The sequence below is a fragment of the Tenrec ecaudatus genome, chromosome 1, assembly GCF_050624435.1.
Source record: "Tenrec ecaudatus isolate mTenEca1 chromosome 1, mTenEca1.hap1, whole genome shotgun sequence".
Lineage (NCBI taxonomy): Eukaryota > Metazoa > Chordata > Mammalia > Afrosoricida > Tenrecidae > Tenrec > Tenrec ecaudatus.
In genome coordinates this window covers 134,867,935-134,876,472 of record NC_134530.1, presented here as the reverse complement: position 1 = coordinate 134,876,472, position 8,538 = coordinate 134,867,935, and positions in this window count along the sequence as shown.

Here is an 8,538-nt window from a genome sequence, read left to right as displayed (position 1 = left end):
CTGTTAGTGTGGACCATAGGGGATGGACTTCAAAGCCTAAGTAGCTACATACTTCTTCTCAAATTCACCAGTCCTGAGAGGTTTCACAAATGTTGTTTTTCCAGTACCACCATCACCCACCAGTACAAGTTTGAACTGGACTCGGGGTTCTCCTTGGGCGCCATTGAGCAAATGAAAGTCCACAGTCTTACTCCATCCGTGCTCAGGATGGCCACCTCTGCTCTGAGAAGGCAGCTCATCCACAGTCATATTGTGAGTGTCTTCTAACCTGAAGGGCCCGTATTCTGCTCCTATGTATGACCATGTTCTGCTGCTACTCGTGGAAGGTTCTACTGCTATTCCTAAGTTTTTAGTAGCTAATTACTCATAAGCAGATAGCCTATTTCTTTGTAGTTTGTTCTTAGACTTGAAGCTTTGCTGAAACCTGCTCACTTTAAGTGACCCTGCTGACATTTGAAATTATATTATCAAATATTATATTATCATATAACATAGTATTATATACTAGACATTAACAGCCTTTGGTAAGCCTTAAGTAGTGCTTGCTGAAAGGGAAGAGGACCTGAAGTATTATTGATGAAGACCAAAGACTATAGCCTTCAGTATGGACTACACATCACCATGAAAAACACAAAAATCCTCACACAGGACCAATAAGCGGTGTGATGAACAGAGAAAATGTTGAAAATTTGAAGTTTCCTTTACTTGGATCCACAATTAACATTCACAGAAGCAGCAGTCTCAAAATAAATGGCATAGTTCATGGGTCAAATCTGTGGCCAAAGACTTTAAAAGGCTAAAAATTAAAGATGTCATTTTGCAAACTAACGTATTCCTAACTGCACCGTGGTATTTTCAATTGCCTCATATGCATGGAAAAGCTGGAGGGGGACACCAAAGAAGAATTGATGTGCTTGAATTATGGTGTTGCTGAATGTGCTATGGACCAAGAGAAGAATTATGGTGTTGCTGAATGTGCTATGGACCAAGACAATTCTGTTTGGGAAGAGGTATGCTTCCAGTACTGCTAAGAATCAAGACTGGTGAGAATTGTCTTAATTGCTTTGGTGCTGTTATTAGGAGGGACAAATTCTTGGAGAAGGGCATTGTTGTTTGTAAAGTAGAAGTTCATGGGAAAAAGAAAGACTCCGATGAGATGTACTGTCACAGTGGCTGCACCAATGGGCTCAAACATTCCAACCATTCTAGGGATGGCACAGGACTCCCGGTGTTTCTTTTTGTTGAACATGAGGTCACCATGAGTAGGAAGGAACTTAAGGACAATTAACAACAACAACAACAATATGGTCCCCTTCCCAGAGAAAGAGAGTGGCAAATAAAGGTTTCAGGGCCATTGACAAATAGAGGAATCCCTGGATGGTGAAAACAGTTAATGTACTTCACTGCTAAGGAAAAAGGTGGAAGCGAAGTCCTCTAATAAGCACCTCAGAAGAACGGTCTAGTGTTCTAGCTCTGACAATCAGCCATTAAAACCCGATGGGGCATAATTCTATTCTGCCTTGTATGGGGTTACCCCTAGTTGAACTTGACTCAGTGGCAAGTATTATTACTAGTTTAGACAGAAGTTGGTGGAGGTAAGGGGGTGACACATCCAAGGTGGAGAAGGAATCACTGCCTCATTGATTGATCCTTTGTCAGAAGTAAGCCAAAGTACTAGACAGGGCTGAGCCTGCAAAATGAAGACCTTCAATTTTTACAGCCCAGTGGGGTAAAGGAAAGGCAGAACTGATAAAGTAAACATGTGTGTGAAATACGAAGTTCAAAGAAGAGAGACTCTCTGATCTGGAAGAGAAAGAAGTCTTCAGAAGTGACACATTAATGAAATCTTCAGGATTAAGTCGGTGTTTCATAGGTGGAGAAGATATGCGTCATAAAAAACACATTTTAAAGACCCACTAAGAGCAGTGAGTTGGGTGTATGTTGCTGTTCTTAAGTTCCCATTAGCCCATTTCAGTGCATAAGAATCCCATGTGACAGAGTAGACTTGCTCTATAGGGTACGCTAAGTTTTTAACTTTATAGAAGCAAATCACTGATGGGTCTTTCTTTATTGGGGCTGCTGGGTGGATTGGAACTGCCAGCATTTCAGTTAGCAGTTATACACGCAACCATTCAATGGCACCACCTGCCCTACTGGCTGGGGATATGGATAAGGATGAATACATTGGGGTCTCTGCTTTTGAACGGGGAAAGAAATATATTGAAACCATTCGAACACAATGAAGTGAATACACTAATGTAAAGATGAATGCAAACTAATAACATAAAGAAGAATGAACTCTTCTAGCATATGTACCAGAGGTTGACAGAGGAATGGGACTTCATTTGGGTCTTCACGGATGTAGAGAGGGTCACCAGGTGGTTTGTACAGGGATTCTAGCCTGATGGTAGTGTGTAACTGAAGCTGAACGTTGAAAGTGCATTTCGGAAAGTTGAAAACAATTAATCACTGTTGAAGGAAAAGTTAAGTAGGAAAAAGTGCAGAGATAGCTGCACACTTCCTAAGATGAATTTCTCCTGGTTTCTCTGCCACAACTGAACAGGCAGGCAGAAGACAGCAGCCCAACTAGACTTCCTTTGAAAATATTAGTGTTGCCTCCTTCACAGCACCTGTTTCAAAGAAGACCCTTGGCAATAGGGTTGAGTGACCAATCTCACTTGCTTTCATGAACTCAAACAAGATGCAAGTTCAAGTTGCAGTGTAAAAATCAAACAACAACATGCCACCTCTGAAGAGCAGAGCACTGGGTAATGGAGGACCTTTCAAAGGAGAAGGTATATTGAGTGAACACCTATCAGATACTTAACGTGGTAATTTTAAAACAGGATATGTTTTAAAATAGGAGAATCTACTACTCTAGTCTAATTTAATCAATCTATTTTTATTTCTTGGATCACCAAAAATTTTCTTATAATTTTTACTGCCTTCCTAAAAATTTAAAATATGACAGGTTATTACTACCAAATGTAGCCAAATGCACTATGCTTTTTAAACTTAGGCACTGTGCATCATCCAGTTACCATGAATTGATTTCCACTCTGATTTCTTAGAAAAAAAGTAGTGAATTTTATTTCTTCTTAAACATGGTTTCTGAGACATAAACCCTTGGAAGTCCCCTGCTATCTTTTAATTTTCAAATGAAGTAGAATTACTAACAAATTAAACCAAGAGCGCCAGGGTTAATGAATTTAGAAGTAGATTACCTACCAGATGACAGACACAAGTAAATGAAGAGGAAAAAGTCCCTTCAAGCGCTGTGGTAAGCCACAGTGGTGTTTTCAAATACCTGTTGAACAGAAAGTTGTGGTTCATACTAGTGGTCAGTGTAAGAGGAATTAGACATACCTAGACTTTCAGTAAATCAAATCTCAGAATTAGCGAGTACAGGTATTTCTTTCTATGTGGAAATTCACTTTGTAGAATTTTACAGTTGTGTGATGAAATGAACCCTCTTCTACCTCTCGATGACTTCTTCAAAGCAACCCTGTAAGTCAGAATGGAGTGTCCTCGTGCTCCTAAGCTGTCCTCTACAGAAGCAGATTGTCGTATCTACCCGTCATGGGTGTGGTGCAGTGAGTTCACCCTGACCTCTGGATATGTAGCCCAGAACTTAACTGCCGCCACCCCAGGCTCCTTGGGGAAGGGAGTGGGGAACTTATATTGGACAAGCTTCTGCCCTCTGGGTACTATTTTTGTAAACATGAGTCACTCCAAGGACATAGTCACCAGGGAGTCCAGAAGCTATTACTCTAAAAATGGGGCAGCAGCTGTTCGTCCACTTCCTCTCAGGCTTCAACTTTTCATGAATATGGCAGTGGTGACCCTTCCGCCATCCGTGTAAGCAGTGGCGGCGGCGGCAGCACCGCTTTTTTCTGTACTAACTGACTATTGACCCACCAGGGTCGGCGAATTGGGAACGTGGGCAGCAGCCACCGCAGCAGCGAAGAGCTCGGGAGAAGCAAAGAGCCGGAGTAGAATGGGTTAGCCCCATCAGAAACCTGGGCATGAGATAGGTTTAAAGCCTTCCTCTGCCCTGCTCTCAGATCCAGATATTTACCGACCACAGATCATTCCTATTCAGTTTTTCTTGAATATCTTCACTTTTGTCATGGCGACCCCATGTGCAACCGTAACGATCATTGGGGTGTTCCAGCCCAGTCCTGCATCTACTGTGCAGACTGAGTGCCTCTAGACTGGAGGCTCACCTTCCAGCACTGTCTTGGATACTTTCTTTTGTAAGCTAAAGAAGCAGGCCACCAAGTCTTTCTACTTAGTCTGCTTCATCTGGAAGCTCTGCTGAAACCTGTGTGCCATGGCAGAACCTCCAGCTTCATAGCGATATGCAAAACGCCACAGTATGATGACCACTACATCTCCTCCAGAATATTGTCAACAGTTCCAAGTGGCCATCGCTTTTTCCCCATTCAGTCTGTTCTTCCCAGGACAGCTACCGCAATTTTTTCTGAAATGTAAACCTCCCTCACATCAAACTCTTTAGTAATTTCCCATTGCTTTTAAAATAAAGAGCCCTGGTGGAGCTGTGGGTTAGGCATTAGGCTGCTAACTACAATGCCAGGGGTTCAAAGCCAGTTGCTGTTTCAAGGGGGAAAGGTGAGGCTCTCTGTTCCCATAAAGTTCCACAGTTTCTAAAATCCTATATAAGATTACTATGAATCAGAATCAACTTAGTGACATGGGGTTTTATTTGAGTTTGATCTTAGTGTGGCTTGTAAAGCCTTTCATAATCTGAAATTCTCCCCCAACAAATATGTCTCTAGTCTAATCTCATTATCCTCTGCATTAATTACTGAAATTGCAACCAAATTGCAATGGTTGTTATGGTTATGCTCAAATATAGATGACATCCAGCCAGGGGAGCACATTGATAACCATAAAACAAAACAAAAACCATTGGCAGTTAGTCAATTTCAACTCATAGTGACCCCAAAGGACAGAGGAGAACTTCCCCATAGAGGCTCCAACACTGTTGGGTTCACAGGAAAGACTGTCATATTTTTCTTCCATTGAGTGACGGATGGCTTTGAATCAAGAAGCTTTAAGTTGGCAGTAGAATGCTTAACTCTGTCACTGGGACTCCTTTGATCGTTTTTAAAAATCAGAAAACCAAGCCCATGCCATCGAATTGGTTCTGACTCATAGCATCCCTGTACGGCAGAGCAGAACAGCCCCTGCGACCCGCCCTGTGAGCTTCCCAGGCTGTCAGTCTCTGCAGGAGTAGAAAGCCCCATCTTTCGCCTGCAGAGCAGCTGATGGTTTTTAAATGCTGACCTTGTGGTTACCCGCTGAATATGTAACCCACTTTACCACTAGGGCTCCTGAGGTTTGAAAAAAATCTCAGTGGCTTAAGCAACATAGGCTTACCTTATTCCACAGTCGACTACATTACGTGTCAGCTGCACATTGGCTGCAGGTCAGCTGTTATCTTCTGATCAGAGCTGGCACGCGGCCATTTTGCTTGTAGTTCTTTAACCAAAACAATCCTGGGCCCTGACCTTCTCTCAGCGGGGCAACCCTAACCTACAGGAAGGTACGAGCGCCATGGAAACTATGAAAGGATATGTCCTTCGTTTACAGGGAAGAGGGAACTGAAATCTTGAGACAGTAACTAACTGATCTCTCTCTCTCTCTTTCTCTTTCACCATGTCTCTTGACTTCCCTAACACTTTATTTTTCTCATTTATCATTATGTAAAATTACAGTTTTTAGCCACTTATACTTTTATTTTTGTACAACTGATTATGGCCTATCTTCCCTAAGTCATATGCTTGCTACACGAATGAAGGGACTTTGCCACACTTTTGAGACAACTGCTAACATTTCCTGACGCTGGAACCATAGTTGGCATATTGTAGACTTAGTGTTGTTGAATTAATGACCAAAAACCTGTGCCTAGAGTGAATATTACAGAGCCAATTAGTTTTATGCTCAGATTAGACTTTAATTATTTACTTTTTGATGATTGCTTTTAGATTATTTACCATCCTGTACTGTTTTGTGTGACTCTTGTGAGTTTGTTTGTTTTCTTCAGCTTAAACTTTTGAAGTTGCATATGAGCAATTGATGGTCTGTTTTATAGTCAACTCTTGGTCTTATTCTGACTGATGCCATTGAACTTCTCCATATCTCTTTTCACAGCTGTAGTTAATGTGATTTGCAGTGTATTCCATCCAGTGAGGTCTATATGTCTATGGTCGCTGTTTATATTAATGAAATAAAGAATTGACAGTGAGCAAGTCCTTGGGCTTGCAAGATTCTATCATGCAATTTTTCAAGGTTGTTTCTATCACCACAGCCATCTTTTCTTACTAGGATTCTTCATCCTTGTTTTCAATTTTTAAAATTTTTATCATTAGTAATTATCCATGAATCTGATTACATGTTTAATTAATTTCAGACTGCACAGACAGTCTGTGCAGAAGTTGGTAAAAAATATTTAATCTCTTCAGCTTTGGCATTAGTAGATGGTACAAAAATTAGAATTGCAATAATATTAGCTGGTCTTCCCTGTAGATGTATAGCTATTATGCAACCATTGAAAGTTTTGTACCTCAGGAAAAATTCTGAAATGTTATGTTTGACAATGAATGTGACCCTATGACCCTGGCAAGGTAGACCGCATGGTTATTCCGTTCAAAATAGCAATACCAATCCATTTTACTTCACTAAAGCCTAGGACATCGACTTTTATGGGTTCCATTCAATTTTTAACAACTTCCAACTTTCATAGTTTCATACTTCCGACATGTCACTTCTAATTATTCATGGATCTTTGCAGTGGTACCTTCTCATTTTGATTTGTGTCACATCATCAAATGAAAGTTCTGAAAACTACACCATCTACAGCATTAAAGTTGGATCTATTTTAAGGAGGCAGCTTATGTTTTGAGCACCTCGGTGGTCAATGAATCTGCTAGTCGTCAGGTCAGTAGTTTGAACTCACTGGCTGCTCTGAGGAAGAAAGATGAGGCATTCTGCTCTAGAAAGATTTACAGCCTTGGAAACTTGATGGGGCAGTTCTACTTGTCTTATAGGATCACAATGAGATTGAAGTGACTCAACAGCAATGAGTTTTGGGTCTAACCTGGGTGGCTCATCTTCTGGCACTGTTGCTGGTGTTGTTAGGTGCCATCCAGTTGGTTTCAACCCATAGAAGCCTATGCACAACAGAAGGAAACACTGCCCAGCCCCTCACCATCCTCACCATTGTTCCTATGCTTGAGCCCATTGCTACAGACACTGTGTCAATTCATCTCCTTGAGGGCCTTCCTCTGCTTCACTGTCCCTCCACTTGCCTAACATGATGTCCTTCTCCAGGGACCAGTCTCTCCTGACAACATGTCCGACGTACGTAAAATGAAGCCTTGACATCTTTGCCTCTAAGGCAGGGGTCCTCAAACTACAGCCCGTGGGCCACATTCAGCTCTCCAAGGACATTTATCCCTCCCGCTGGGTGTTTTTGCCCATTTGGTTTTTTTACTTCAAAATAAGGTATGTGCACTGTGCATAAGAATTTATTCATAGTTTTTTAAACTATGGTCTGGCCCTCCAACGGGTCTGAGGTTCAGTGAACTGGCCCCTGTTTAAAAAGTTTGAGGACCTTGCTCTAAGAAGCACTCTGGCCGTACTTCCTCCACAACAGATTGGTTTGTCCTTTCAGCAGTCCACTTTCAATATTCTTCACGAGCGCCACAACTCAAAAGCATCTATCCTCCTTCAGTCTTCTTTAGTCAATCTCCAACGTTCACACACATACGAGGCAATTGAAGATGGCATGGCTTGGGTCAGTTGCACCTGAGATCTCAAAGTAACCACCTTGCTTTTCAATACTCTAAAAAAGTCTGGTGCAGCAGATTTCCCTAATGCAGCTCATCTTTTGATCTCTTGACCTCTGGCACTATATCAAACATCTAGGGAGCCCTGATGGCATCAGGAATCATCTGTTGGGCAGGTAACCGCAAGATCGTCATTTCAAATCCATCTGCTGCTCTTTAGAAAGAGGCTTTCGGGGCCTATACATCTTGACAGCCCTGGAAGCCCTAGGAAAGTTCTACTCTGCCCTGAATTACTGATGGGTCAGAGTCAGCCTTGTGGAAGTAGGTCTACTTTTTTGGGTTTTTTTTCTTGTTTTTATAAGGCTAACTCCAAAAAAATGTTATAAGTACATCACCGGCTCCTTCTTCCTACTCTTAGTGCAGAAGCTCTACTGAAACCATGATGGTGCTGCTAGAGTATGACATACTGGAGACATAGCTTCTGGCATCCTCACAGACACACACAAACCACCACAGCATGGCGAACTGCCTGATGCGTGCTCCAGCTAGCTACCTACCTGTCATCAAACTGGGTGTGTGCGTCCTTATTTTAATCAAGGGGCAATAACTGATTATTATTCTTATTTATTTTGATGCTCCTTTTGCTCTGGAATTGATCTGTGAAATCTATTGTCAAGTTGGCTCCTGTGTCTCTTCCACATGCTCCTCTCAACTTCTTATAAAA